A 15,042-nucleotide genomic window follows, 5' to 3' on the forward strand; every position below is an offset into this window, starting at 1 on the left:
TTGTTCTCTTCTCTTTCATATGAGCAGGAGCAAAGACAAAAGCATTCTTGTTGAGGCTGACCCTGAACCTGAAAGGACCTTGAAGCGAAAGCTAAGAGAAGCTAAGGCACAACTCTCTGTAGAGGACCTAACAGAAATCTTCAAAGAAGAAGAACCCATGGCAGCCGAAAACAACAACAATGCCAACAATGCAAGGAAGGTGCTGGGTGACTTTATTGCACCTACTCCCGACTTCTATGGGAGAAGCATCTCTATCCCTGCCATTGGAGCAAACAACTTTGAGCTTAAGCCTCAATTAGTTTCTCTAATGCAACAGAATTGCAAGTTCCATGGACTTCCATTGGAATATCCTCATCAGTTTTTAGCTGAATTCTTGCAAATCTGTGACACTGTCAAGACTAATGGGGTTGACCCTGAGGTCTACAGACTTATGCTATTCCCTTTTGCTGTAAGAGACAGAGCTAGGATATGGTTGGATTCACAACCTAAAGAAAGCCTGAACTCTTGGGAAAAGCTAGTCAATGCCTTCTTGGCAAAGTTCTTTCCACCTCAAAAATTGAGTAAGCTTAGAGTGGAAGTCCAAACCTTCAGACAGAAGGAAGAAGAATCCCTCTATGAAGCTTGGGAAAGATACAAACAATTGATTAAAAAGTGTCCCTCTGACATGCTTTCTGAATGGAGCATCATAGGTATTTTCTATGATGGTCTGTCTGAACTGTCCAAGATGTCATTGGATAGCTCTGCTGGAGGATCTCTTCATCTGAAGAAGACGCCTACAGAAGCTCAAGAACTCATTGAAATGGTTGTAAATAACCAATTCATGTACACTTCTGAAAGAAATCCCGTGAACAACGGGATAAATCAGAAGAAAGGAATTCTTGAGATTGACACTCTAAATGCCATATTGGCTCAGAACAAGATATTGACTCAGCAAGTCAATTTGATTTCTCAAAGTCTGTCTGGAATGCAAAATGCACCAGGTAGTGCTAAGGATGCTTCGTCTGAAGAAGAAGCTTATAATCCTGAGAACCCTTCAATGGAAGAGGTGAATTACATGGGAGAACCCTATGGAAACACCTATAATTCTTCATGGAGAAATCATCCAAATCTCTCATGGAAGGATCAACAGAGACCTCAACAAAGTTTCAACAATAATAATGGTGGAAGAAACAGGTTTAGCAATGGCAAGCCTTCTCCATCATCTTCTCAGCAACAGACAGAGAATTCTAAGCAGAACCACTCTGACTTAGCAACCATGGTCTCTGATCTAATCAAAACCACTCAAAGTTTCATGACTGAAACAAGGTCCTCCATTAGAAACTTGGAGGCACAAGTGGGTCAGCTGAGCAAGAAAATTACTGAACTCCCTCCTAGTACTCTTCCAAGCAATACAGAAGAAAATCCAAAAGGAGAGTGCAAGGCCATCAACATGGCCAAATTTGGAGAGGAGGGAGAGGCAGTGAACGCCACTGAGGAAGACCTCAATGGACGTCTACTGGCCTCCAATGAGTTCCCTAATGAGGAACCATGGGAATCTGAGGCTCACATTGAGACCATAGAGATTCCAATGGATTTACTTCTGCCATTCATGAGCTCTGATGAGTATTCTTCCTCTGAAGAGGATGAATATGTCACTGAAGAGCAAGTTGCTAAATACCTTGGAGCAATCATGAAGCTAAATGACAAGTTATTTGATAATGAGACTTGGGAGAACGAACCTCCTTTGCTCACCAAAGAACTGGATGACTTGTCTAGGCAGAAATTATCTCAAAAGAGACAAGATCCTGGGAAGTTTTCAATACCTTGTACCATAGGCACCATGATCTTTAAGAAGGCTCTGTGTGACTTAGGGTCAAGTGTAAACCTCATACCTCACTCTGTAATAGAGAAGCTAAGGATCTGTGAGGTACAAGTTGTAAGAATCTCACTAGAGATGGCAGACAATTCAAAGAAACAAGCTTATGGACTTGTAAAGGTTGAAGACCATTACATCCCTGCTGATTTCATAGTCCTAGAGACTGGGAAGTGCATGGATGAATCCATCATTCTTGGCAGACCCTTCCTAGCCACAGCAAAGGCTGTGATTGATGTGGACAGAGGAGAATTGATCATTCAAGTGAATGAAGAATCCTTTGTGTTTAAGGCTCAAGGATATCCCTCTGTTATCATGGAGAAGAAGCATGGAGAGCTTCTCTCAAAACAGAGTCAAACAGAGCCCCCACAGTCAAACTCTAAGTTTGGTGTTGGGAGGTTCCAACATTGCTCTGAGTATCTGTGAGGCTCATTGAGAGCTCTCTGTCAAGCTACTGACATTAAAGAAGCGCTTGTTGGGAGGCAACCCAATGTTATATTTTATCTATTTTCCTTTGTTATTTTATGTTTTCTGTAAGTTGATGATCATGAGAAGTCACAAAATCAATTGAAAAAGCAAAAACAGAATAAAAAATAGAAAGAAAAACAGCACACCCTGGAGGAAGACCTTGCTGGCGTTTAAACGCCAGTAAGGGCAGCAAATGGGCGTTTAACGCCCAGTCTAGCACCATTCTGGGCGTTTAACGCCAAAAAGGGGCACTAGACTGGCGTTAAACGCCAGGAAAGGGCAAGAAGCTGGCGTTAAACACCAGAAATGGGCACCAGCCCGGCGTTTAACGCCAGAATTGGCATGAAGAGCAATTTTGCTCGCCATCTGGTGCAGGGATGACTTTTTCTTGACACCTCAGGATCTGTGGACCCCACAGGATCCCCACCTACCCCACCACTCTCTCTCTTCTTCACCCATTCACCAATCACCTCAACACCTCTTCCCCAAAAACCCCTCACCTATCAAATCCCATCTTTCTCTTCACCACTCACATCCATCCTTCATAAAACCTCACCTACCTCACCATTCAAATTTAAGCCACTTTCCCTCCCAAACCCACCCTCCCATAGTCGAAACTTACCCCTCTATTCACCCTATATAAACCCATCTTCACTCCTTCATTTTCACACAACCTAAACACTACTTCTCCCCCTTTGGCCGAACCACAAAGCCATCTCCATCTCCTCTATTTCTTCTTCTTCTACTCTCTTCTTTCTTCTTTTCCTCGAGGACGAGCAAACCTTTTAAGTTTGGTATGGTAAAAGCATTGCTTTTTGTTTTTCCATAACTATTTATGGCATCCAAGGCCGGAGAAACCTCTAGAAAGAGGAAAGGGAAGGCAAAAGCTTCCACCTCCAAGTCATGGGAGATGGAGAGATTCATCTCAAGGGTGCATCAAGACCACTTCTATGAAGTTGTGGCCTTGAAGAAGGTGATCCCCGAGGTCCCTTTTAAACTCAAAAAGAGTGAATATCCGGAGATCCGACATGAGATCCGAAGAAGAGGTTGGGAAGTTCTTACCAACCCTATTCAACAAGTCGGAATCTTAATGGTTCAAGAGTTCTATGCCAATGCATGGATCACCAAGAACCATGATCAAAGTGTGAACCCGGACCCAAAGAATTGGCTTACAATGGTTCGGGGGAAATACTTAGATTTTAGTCCGGAAAATGTAAGGTTGGCATTCACCTTGCCCATGATGCAAGGAGATGAACACCCTTACACTAGAAGGGTCAACTTTGATCAAAGGTTGGACCAAGTCCTCATAGACATCTGTGAAGAGGGCGCCCAATGAAAGAGAGATTCAAGAGGGAAGCCGGTTCAACTGAGAAGGCATGACCTCAAGCCCGTGGCTAGGGGATGGTTGGAGTTTATCCAATGCTCAATCATTCCCACTAGCAACCGGTCCGAAGTTACTCTAGACCGGGCCATCATGACTCATAGCATCATGATTGGAGAAGAAGTAGAAGTTCATGAGGTTATAGCCCAAGAACTTTATAAGGTGGCGGACAAGTCCTCTACCTTGGCAAGGTTAGCCTTTCCTCATCTCATTTGTCACCTCTGTTATTCAGTTGGAGTTGACATAGAGGGAGACATCCCCATTGATGAGGACAAGCCCATCACTAAGAAAAGGATGGAGCAAACAAGAGATCTCACTCATCATGAAATCCCTGAGATACCTCAAGGGATGCACTTTCCTCCACAAAACTATTGGGAGCAAATCAACACCTCCCTAGGAGAATTGAGTTCCAACATGGGACAACTAAGGGTGGAGCACCAAGAACATTCCATCCTCCTCCATGAAATTAGAGAAGATCAAAGAATCATGAGAGAGGAGCAACAAAGGCAAGGAAGAGACATTGAGGAGCTCAAGCACTCCATAAGATCTTCAAGAGGAAGAACAAGCCGCCATCACTAAGGTGGACCCGTTCTTTGATTTCCTTGTTCTTCATTTTCCTGTTTTTCGAAAATCTATGCTTATGTTTATCTATGTTTGTGTCTTATGATCATTAGTGTCTTAGTGTCTATGCCTTAAAGTTATGAATGTCCTATGAATCCATCACCTTTCTTAAATGAAAAATGTTCTTAATTGAAAAAGAGAAGAATTGCATGAATTTTAAATTTTATAACAGATTAATTATTTTGATGTGGTGGCAATACTTTTGTTTTCTGAATGTATGCTTAAACAGTGCATATGTATTTTGAATTTGTGGTTCATGAATGTTGGCTCTTGAAAGAATGATGAAAAAGGAGACATATTACTGAGGATCTGAAAAATCATAAAAATGATTCTTGAAGCAAGAAAAAGTAGTGAAATACAAAAAAAAGAGAAAAAAAATGAAAAAAAAGGAGAAAGAGAAAAAGAAAGAAAAAGAAAGAAATAAAATTGTGATCCAAGGCAAAAAGAGTGTGCTTAAGAACCCTGGACACCTCTAATTGGGGACTCTAGCAAAGCTGAGTCACAATCTGAAAAGGTTCACCCAATTATATGTCTGTGGCATGTATGTATCCGGTGGTAATACTGGAAGACAGAGTGCTTTGGGCCACGGCCAAGACTCATAAAGTAGCTATGTTCAAGAATCATCATACTTAACTAGGAGAATCAATAACACTATCTGGATTCTGAGTTCCTATAGAAGCCAATCATTCTGAATTTCAAAGGATAGAGTGAGATGCCAAAACTATTCAGAGGCAAAAAGCTAAAAGCCCCGCTCATCTAATTAATACTGATCTTCATAGATGTTTTTGGAATTCATTGCATATTCTCTTCTTTTTATCTTATTTGATTTTCAGTTGCTTGGGGACAAGCAACAATTTAAGTTTGGTGTTGTGATGAGCGGATAATTTGTACGCTTTTTGGCATTGTTTTTAGTATGTTTTTAGTATGTTTTAGTTAGTTTTTAGTATATTTTTATTAGTTTTTAGTTAAAATTCACTTTTCTGGACTTTACTATGAGTTTGTGTATTTTTCTGTGATTTCAGGTATTTTCTGGCTGAAATTGAGGGACCTGAGCAAAAATCTGATTCAGAGACTGAAAAGGACTGCAGATGTTGTTGGATTCTGACCTCCCTGCACTCGAAGTGGATTTTCTGGAGCTACAGAAGCCCAATTGGCGCGCTCTCAACGCAGTTAGAAAGTAGACATCCTGGGCTTTCCAGCAATATATAATAGTCCATACTTTGCCCGAGATTTGATGGCCAAAACCGGCGTTCCAAATCAGCTCAAAACTGCCCGGCGTTAAACGCCGGAACTGGCACAAGAATGGGAGTTAAACGCCCAAACTGGCACAAAAGCTGGCGTTTAACTCCAAGAAGAGTCTCTACACGAAAATGCTTCAATGCTCAGCCCAAGCACACACCAAGTGGGCCCGGAAGTGGATTTTTCTGTCATTTACTCATTTCTGTAAACCTTAGGCTACTAGTTCTTTATAAATAAGACCTTTTGCTATTGTATTTTCATCTTGGGATCTTAGATCATCTTTAGATCTTTGAATCTTTGGATCCTTGATCATTTGGAGTCTTTTGATCATGTATTGGGAGGCTGGCCATTCGGCCATGCCTAGACCTTGTTCTTATGTATTTTCAATGGTGGAGTTTCTACACACCATAGATTAAGGTGTGGAGCTCTGTTGTACCTCGAGTATTAATGCAATTACTGTTGTTCTTCTATTCAATTCAGCTTGTTCTTATTCCAAGATATTCATTCGCACTCAAGAACTTGATGAATGTGATGATTATGTGATGCTCATCATCATTCTCACTTATGAACACGTGCCTGACAACCACTCCCGTTCTACAAGCAAACAAGGCTTGAATGCTTAACTCTTGGATTCTTTAATCGGAATCTTCGTGGTATAAGCTAGAATTGATGGCGGCATTCAAGAGAATCCGGAAGGTCTAAACCTTGTCTGTGGTATTCTGAGTAGGATTCAATGATTGAATGACTGTGACGAGCTTCAAACTCCTGAAGGCTGGGCGTTAGTGACAGACGCAAAAGAATCAATAGATTCTACTCCAACCTGATTGAGAACCGACAGATGATTAGTCGTGCCGTGACAGGGTGCGTTGAACATTTTTACTGAGAGGACGGGATTGTAGCCACTGACAACGGTGATGGCCAACATACAGCTTGCTATGGAAAGGAGTAAGAAGGATTGGATGAAGACAGTAGGAAAGCAGAGAGACGGAAGGGACAAAGCATCTCCATTCGCTTATCTGAAGTTCTCACTAATGAATTACATAAGTATCTCTATCTTTATCTTTATGTTTTATTCATATATCATCCATAACCATTTGAATCTGCCTGACTAAGATTTACAAGGTGACCATAGCTTGCTTCATACCAACAATCTCCGTGGGATCGACCCTTACTCGCGTAAGGTTTATTACTTGGACGACCCAGTGCACTTGCTGGTTAGTTGTGCGAAGTTGTGTTTATGCCATGGTATTGAGCACCAAGTTTTTGGATTCATTACCGGGGATTATTTGAGTTGTGAAAAGTAGTAATCACAATTTTGTGCACCAAAAGTTTTCTGAAAATATCTAGAAAATGAGTAGAAAAGGTCAGTAGTGCCATTTTGTGCTTTCATTACTTATTTTTCTTCATCTTCTTCGCATTTGTAGCTCTTGTCGAGTTTGTGTTTGTGGGAAATATGAATGGGAAAAAAGAAGGGAAAGAAAAATAGTGATGGAGAAGTGATTGTGGAGGAGTATATCCCGGATAGCGAATACCAATATTCTTGGGTGGCTGATTTGGTAAAAAAGCATGCACCAGTGTTTTGTGATGAGGAGAGTATTGTGCAATCGGGAGAATCTGGTTGGGTGAGAAGTGAGAAGAACATAAGAGTGGAGTTTGATCTGTGTAGTTCACTAGGTAGAGTTTTTCATAGTGTGAAAAGGTTTGAATTTTTTCATATTTATTCTTGTGTTTTTGTTGAATTGAGGGTGAGGTTTCCATTTACGACATTTGAGTGTGGTATGTTGACTTAACTAAGATGTCCACCATCTCAGTTGCACCCGAATGCATGGGCATTCATAAGAGGGTTTGAAATTTTTTATGGATCGTTTGGAAGAGGAGCCTTCTTCGGAGGTATTTTTTGCATTGTTTCAGGTGAAGGGTGTGAGGAGAAGAATATGGTTGAACTTTACGAGTGTTCCAAATAAGGCTATTTTTACTCTATATAAGTCATCATTCAAAGGGTTTAAGAGCATGTATATGAAAGTGAGGTCTCTAGAAGAAGAATTTTCGTTTTTCATAGATGAGTATTTACTAGAGAGCTTTCCGTTATACTAGTGTCCAACTCCTCGGCAAATATTAGGTATGAGAAAGATAGAGTATAAGGATGAATGAAGGTAGAGTTTTTTATGAGTAACGTGTGATCTTCTATATTGTTTTCTGTTGCCGAGTTGCTTGAGTGGGTTTATGGATAGAGATGCTATAGTCGACTATATAAGTAATTATATTTTTTCTTAAATATGGTTTGGTTATTTGAGATTGATAATATATGATGTATTTTGCAGAAGAGAAAGCGCCAAAGATCACTGCCAGTAGTCTTCGGACATTCTTGAGGGCAAAGAATTTGAAAAAAAGAAGGATCTACTAGTAATGTGAAGGTAGATGGAGGAGCTGAAGTAAATCAACCTATACCTTGGAAGAGGATTGTGAGTATTAAGAGGTAGGAGCTGCAAAAGTTATAATCCTGACTGGTAGCAAACAAGCTGCGAAAGAGTTAGATTTGGCAAAAGTGGAAGAGTTTACTAATAATCAAAAGGAGTTGCACAAGTGGTGCACGAAATTGTGATCACTACAACTTCACACAACTAACCAGCAAGTGCACTGGGTCGTCCAAGTAATAAACCTTACGCGAGTAAGGGTCGATCCCACGGAGATTGTTGGTATGAAGCAAGCTATGGTCACCTTGTAAATCTCAGTCAGGCAGACTCAAATGGGTATAGTGATAAACGAACAAAGCATAAAGATAAAGATAGAGATACTTATGTATATCATTGGTGAGAGCTTCAGATAAGCGAATGAAGATGCCTTCCCTTCCGTCTCTCTGCTTTCCTACTGTCTTCATCCAATCCTTCTTACTCCTTTCCATGGCAAGCTTATGCAAGGGTTTCACCGTTGTCAGTGGCTACCTCCCATCCTCTCAGTGAAAACGTCGCCTATGCTCTGTCACAGCATGGGTAATCAGCTGTCGGTTCTCGGTCAGGCCGGAATAAAATCCATCGATTCTTTTGCGTCTATCACTAACGCCCCGCCTGCTAGGAGTTTAAAGCACATCACAGTCATTCAATCATTGAATCCTACTCAGAATACCACAAACAAGGTTAGACCTTCTGGATTCTCTTGAATGCCGCCATCAGTTCTCGCCTATACCACGAAGACTCTGATCTCATGGAATGGCTGGCTCGTTTGTCAGGCGAGCACTCGGTTGTCAGGCGATCAACCATGCATCGTGTATCAGGAATCCAAGAGATAAACACTAGAGCCTCGAATGCTTGTAGAACAAGAGTGGTTGTCAGTCACCTTGTTCATGAGTGAGAATGATGATGAGTGTCACGGATCATCACATTCATCAAGTTGAAGAACAAGTGATATCTTGGACAAAGAACAAGCGGAATTGAATAGAAGAACAATAGTAATTGCATTAATACTCGAGGTACAGCAGAGCTCCACACCTTAATCTATGGTGTGTAGAAACTCCACCGTTGAAAATGCATAAGAACAAGGTCTAGGCATGGCCGAATGGCCAGCCTCCCAAAGTGAGTTCAATCATAAAAACATGATCAAAAGCTCTCTAATACAATAGTAAAAGGTCCTACCTATAGAAAACTAGTAGCCTAAGGTGTACAGAGATGAGTAAATGACATAAAAATCCACTTCCGGGCCCACTTGGTGTGTGCTTGGGCTGAGCAAATGAAGCATTTTCGTGTAGAGACTCCTCTTGGAGTTAAACGCCAGCTTTGGTGCCAGTTTGGGCGTTTAACTCCCATTTAGGTGCCAGTTCCGGCGTTTAACGCTGGAATTTCTGTAGGTGACTTTGAACGCCGGTTTGGGCCATCAAATCTTAGGCAAAGTATGGACTATCATATATTGCTGGAAAGCTCAGGATGTCTACTTTCCAACGCCGTTGAGACCGCGCCAATTGAGCTTCTGTAGCTCCAGAAAATCCACTTCGAATGCAGGGAGGTCAGAACCCAACAGCATCTGCAGTCCTTTTCAGTCTCTGAATCAGATTTTTGCTCGGATCCCTCAATTTCAGCCAGAAAATACCTGAAATCACAGAAAAACACACAAACTCATAGTAAAGTCTAGAAAAGTAAATTTTAACTAAAAACTAATAAAAATATACTAAGAACTCAACTAAAACTACCAAAAACATACTAAAAACAATGCCAAAAAGCGTACAAATTATCCGCTCATCACAACACCAAACTTAAATTGTTGCTTGTCCCCAAGCAACTGAAGATCAAATAAGATAAAAAGAAGAGAATATGTAATGAACTCCAAAAACATCTATGAAGATCAGTATTAATTAGATGAGCGGGACTTTTAGCTTTTTGCCTCTGAATAGTTTTGGCATCTCACTCTATCCTTTGGAATTCAGAATGATTGGCTTCTTTAGGAACTCAGAATCCAGATAGTGTTATTGATTCTCCTAGTTAAGTATGATGATTCTTGAACACAGCTACTTATTGAGTCTTGGCTGTGGCCCAAAGCACTCTGTCTTCCAGTATTACCACCGGATACATACATGCCACAGACACATAATTGGGTGAACCTTTTCAGATTGTGACTCAGCTTTGCCAAAGTCCCCAATTAGAGGTGTCCAGGGTTCTTAAGCACACTCTTATTGCCTTGGATCACAACTTTATTTCTTTCTTTTTTTTTCTTTCTTTTCGTTTTTTTTTTCTCTTTTTTTTCGCCTCTTTTTTTTTGTATTCACTGCTTTTTCTTGCTTCAAGAATCATTTTTATGATTTTTCAGATCCTCAGTAACATGTCTCCTTTTTCATCATTCTTTCAAGAGCCAACATTCATGAACCACAAATTCAAAAGACATATGCACTGTTCAAGCATACATTCATAGAACAAAAAGTGTTGCCACCACATCAATATAATTAAACTGTTATAAAATTCAAAATTCATGCAATTCTTTTCTTTTTCAATTAAGAACATTGTTTATTTAAGAAAGGTGATGGATTCATAGGACATTCATAACTTTAAGGCATAGACACTAAGATACTAATGATCATAAGACACAAACATAGATAAACATAAAGCACTAAAATTCGAAAAACAGAAGAATAAAGAACAAGGAAATCAAAGAACGGGTCCACCTTAGTGATGGCGGCTCTTCCTTCCTCTTGAAGGTCCTATGGAGTGCTTGAGCTTCTCAATGTCTCTTCCTTGTCTTTGTTGCTCCTCTCTCATGATTCTTTGATCTTCTCTTATTTCATGGAGGAGAATGGAGTGTTCTTGGTGCTCCACCCTTAGTTGTCCCATGTTGGAACTCAATTCTCCTAGGGAGGTGTTTAGTTGCTCCCAATAGTTTTGTGGAGGAAAGTGCATCCCTTGAGGTATCTCAGGGATCTCATGATGAGAGGGGTCTCTTGTTTGCTCCATCCTTTTCTTGGTGATGGGCTTGTCCTCATCAATGGGGGTGTCTCCTTCTATGTCAACCCCAACTGAATAACAGAGGTGACAAATGAGATGAGGAAAGGCTAACCTTGCCAAGGTGGAGGACTTGTCCGCCACTTTGTAAAGCTCTTGAGCTATAATCTCATGAACTTCCACTTCTTCTCCAATCATGATGCTATGAATCATGATGGCCCGGTCTAGAGTAACTTCTAACCGGTTGCTAGTGGGAATGATTGAGCGTTGGATAAACTCCAACCATCCTCTAGCCATGGGCTTGAGGTCATGCCTTCTCAATTGAACCGGCTTCCCTCTTGAATCTCTCTTCCATTGTGCGTCCTCTTCACATATGACTGTGAGGACTTGGTCCAACCTTTGATCAAAGTTGACCCTTCTAGTGTAAGGATGTTCATCTCCTTGCATCATGGGCAAGTTGAACGCCAACCTTACACTTTCCGGACTAAAATCCAAGTATTTCCTCCGAACCATAGTAAGATAATTCTTTGGATCCGGGTTCACACTTTGATCATGGTTCTTGGTGATCCATGCATTGGCATAGAACTCTTGAACCATCAAGATTCCGACTTGTTGAATGGGGTTGGTAAGCACTTCCCAACCTCTTCTTCGGATCTCATGGCGGATCTCCGGATATTCACCCTTTTTGAGTGAAAAGGGGACCTCGGGGATCACCTTCTTCAAGGCCACAACTTCATAGAAGTGGTCTTGATGCACCCTTGAGATGAATCTATCCATCTCCCATGACTCGGAGGTGGAAGCTTTTGCCTTCCCTTTCCTCTTTCTAGAGGTTTCTCCGGCCTTGGATGCCATAAATGGTTATGGAAAAACAAAAAGCAATGCTTTTACCACACCAAACTTAAAAGGTTTGCTCATCCTCGAGCAAAAGAAGAAAGAAGAGAGTAGAAGAAGAAGAAATGGAGGAGAGGGAGATGGTAGTGTGTTCGGCTAAGGAGGGGGAGAAGTGGTGTTTAGGTTATGTGAAAATGAAGGGTTGAATAAGGGTATATATAGGAGAGGGGGGAAATGGGGTTCGGCCAAGTGAGGGTGGGTTTGGGAGGGAAAGTGGTTTGAATTTGAAGGGTGAGGTTGGTGGGGTTTTATGAAGGATGGATGTGAGTGGTGAAGAGAAAGATGGGATTTGATAGGTAAAGGGTTTTTTTGGGGAAGAGGTGTTGAGGTGATGGTGAATGGGGGAAGAAGAGAGAGAGTGGTGGTGGGGTTGGTGGGGATCCTGTGGGGTCCACAGATCCTGTGGTGTCAAGGAAAAGTCATCCCTGCACCAAATGGCACTCAAAATCACGTTTTGAGCCATTTCTGGCGTTAAACGCCGGGCTGGTGCCCATTCCTGGCGTTTAACGCCAGGTTCTTACCCTTTTCTGGCGTTTAACGCCAGTCTGGTGCCCCTTTCTGGCGTTAAACGCCCAGAATGGTGCCAGACTGGGCGTTAAACGCCCAACTGCTACCCTCACTGGCGTTTAAACGCCAGTGAATTCTTCCTCCAGGGTGTGCTGTTTTTCTTCCTGTTTTTCATTCTGTTTTTGCTTTTTTAATTGATTTTGTGACTTCTCATGATCATCAACCTACAAAATAACAAAAAATAACAAAGGAAAATAGATAAAATATAACATTGGGTTGCCTCCCAACAAGCGCTTCTTTAATGTCAGTAGCTTGACAGAGGGCTCTCATGGAGCCTCACAGATACTCAGAGCAATGTTGGAACCTCCCAACACCAAACTTAGAGTTTGAATGTGGGGGTTCAACACCAAACTTAGAGTTTGGTTGTGGCCTCCCAACACCAAACTTAGAGTTTGACTGTGGGGGCTCTGTTTGACTCTGAATTGAGAGAAGCTCTTCATGCTTCTTCTCCATGGTGACAGAGGGATATCCTTGAGCCTTAAACACAAAGGATTCTTCATTCACTTGAATGATCAGTTCACCTCCATCAACATCAATCACAGCCTTTGCTGTGGCTAGGAAGGGTCTGCCAAGGATGATGGATTCATCCATGCACTTCCCAGTCTCTAGGACTATGAAATCAGTAGGGATGTAATGGTCTTCAATTTTAACCAAAACATTCTCTACAAGTCCATAAGCTTGTTTCTTTGAATTGTCTGCCATCTCTAATGAGATTCTTGCAGCTTGTACCTCAAAGATCCCTAGCTTCTCCATTACAGAGAGAGGCATGAGGTTTACACTTGACCCTAAGTCACACAGAGCCTTCTTGAAGGTCATGGTGCCTATGGTACAAGGTATGGAAAACTTCCCAGGATCTTATCTCTTTTGAGGTAATTTCTGCCTAGACAAGTCATCCAGTTCTTTGGTGAGCAAGGGAGGTTCATTCTCCCAAGTCTCATTTCCAAATAACTTGTCACTTAGCTTCATGATTGCTCCAAGGTATTTAGCAACTTGCTCTTCAGTGACATACTCATCCTCTTCAGAGGAAGAATACTCATCAGAGCTCATGAAAGGCAGAAGTAAGTCCAATGGAATCTCTATGGTCTCATTTTGAGCCTCAGATTCCCATGGTTCCTCATTGGAGAACTCTATGGAGGTCAGTGCACGCCCATTGAGGCTTTCCTCAGTGGCGTCCACCTCCTCTCTTTCCTCTCCAGATTCGGCCATGGTTATGGCTTTGCACTCTCCTTTTGGATTTTCTTCTGTGTTACTTGGGAGAGTACTAGGAGGGAGTTCAGTAATTTTCTTGCTCAGCTGTCCCACTTGTGCCTCCAAATTCCTAATGGACCTTGTTTCAGTCGTGAAACTTTGAGTGGTCTTGATTAGATCAGAGACCATAGTTGCTAAGTCAGAGGGGTTCTGCTTAGGATTCTCTGTCTGTTGCTGAGAAGATGATGGAAAAGGCTTGCCATTGCTAAACCTGTTTCTTCCACCATTATTGTTGTTGAAACCTTGTTGAGGTTTCTCTTGATTCTTCCATGAGAAATTGGGGTGATTTCTCCATGAAGAATTATAGGTGTTTCCATAGGGTTCTCCTAGGTAATTCACCTCTTCCATTGAAGGGTTCTCAGGATCATAGGCTTCTTCCTCAGATGAAGCATCCTTAGTACTGCTTGGTGCATTCTGCATTCCAGACAGACTTTGAGAAATCAAATTGACTTGTTGAGTCAATATTTTATTCTGAGCCAAAATGGCGTTCAGAGCATCAATCTCAAGAACTCCTTTCTTCTGATTAGTCCCATTGTTCACAGGATTCCTTTCAGAAGTGTACATGAATTGGTTATTTGCAACCATTTCAATTAGCTCTTGAGCCTCTGTAGGCGTCTTCTTCAGATGAAGAGATCCTCCAGCAGAGCTATCCAAAGACATCTTGGACAGTTCAGAGAGACCATCATAGAAAATACCTATGATGCTCCATTCAGAAAGCATGTCAGATGGACACTTTCTGATCAATTGTTTGTATCTTTCCCAAGCTTCACAGAGGGATTCACCATCCTTCTGTCTGAAGGTTTGGACTTCCACTCTAAGCTTACTCAATTTTTGAGGTGGAAAGAATTTTGCCAAGAAGGCATTGACTAGCTTTTCCCAAGAGTCCAGGCTTTCTTTAGGTTGTGAGTCCAACCATATTCTAGCTCTGTCTCTTACAGCAAAAGGGAATAGCATCAGTCTGTAGACCTCAGGGTCAACCCCATTAGTCTTGACTGTGTCACAGATTTGCAAAAATTCAGCTAAGAACTGATGAGGATCTTCCAATGGAAGTCCATGGAACTTGCAATTCTGTTGCATTAGAGAAACTAATTGAGGCTTAAGCTCAAAGTTGTTTGCTCCAATGGCAGGGATAGAGATGCTTCTCCCATAGAAATCGGGAGTAGGTGCAGTAAAGTCACCCAGCACCTTCCTTGCATTGTTGGCATTGTTGTTGTTTTCGGCTGCCATGTGTTCTTCTTCTTTGAAGAATTCGGTTAGGTCCTCTACAGAGAGTTGTGCCCTAGCTTCTCTTAGCTTTCGCTTCAAGGTCCTTTCAGGTTCAGGGTCAGCTTTAACAAGAATGCCTTTGTCTCTGC

At 41.7% G+C, this 15,042-nt stretch overlaps 1 non-coding gene across 1 annotated transcript; it reads left to right on the forward strand.

The window, feature by feature from the left end:
* Positions 1-14,405: 14,405 nt before the first annotated feature.
* Positions 14,406-14,509, forward strand: LOC130971100 (small nucleolar RNA R71). The gene has a single exon (XR_009082332.1). It is a non-coding gene; the product is annotated as a small nucleolar RNA R71 (small nucleolar RNA).
* The last annotated feature ends 533 nt before the right edge of the window (positions 14,510-15,042 follow it).

This window comes from Arachis stenosperma, chromosome 3 (assembly GCF_014773155.1).
Source record: "Arachis stenosperma cultivar V10309 chromosome 3, arast.V10309.gnm1.PFL2, whole genome shotgun sequence".
Lineage (NCBI taxonomy): Eukaryota > Viridiplantae > Streptophyta > Magnoliopsida > Fabales > Fabaceae > Arachis > Arachis stenosperma.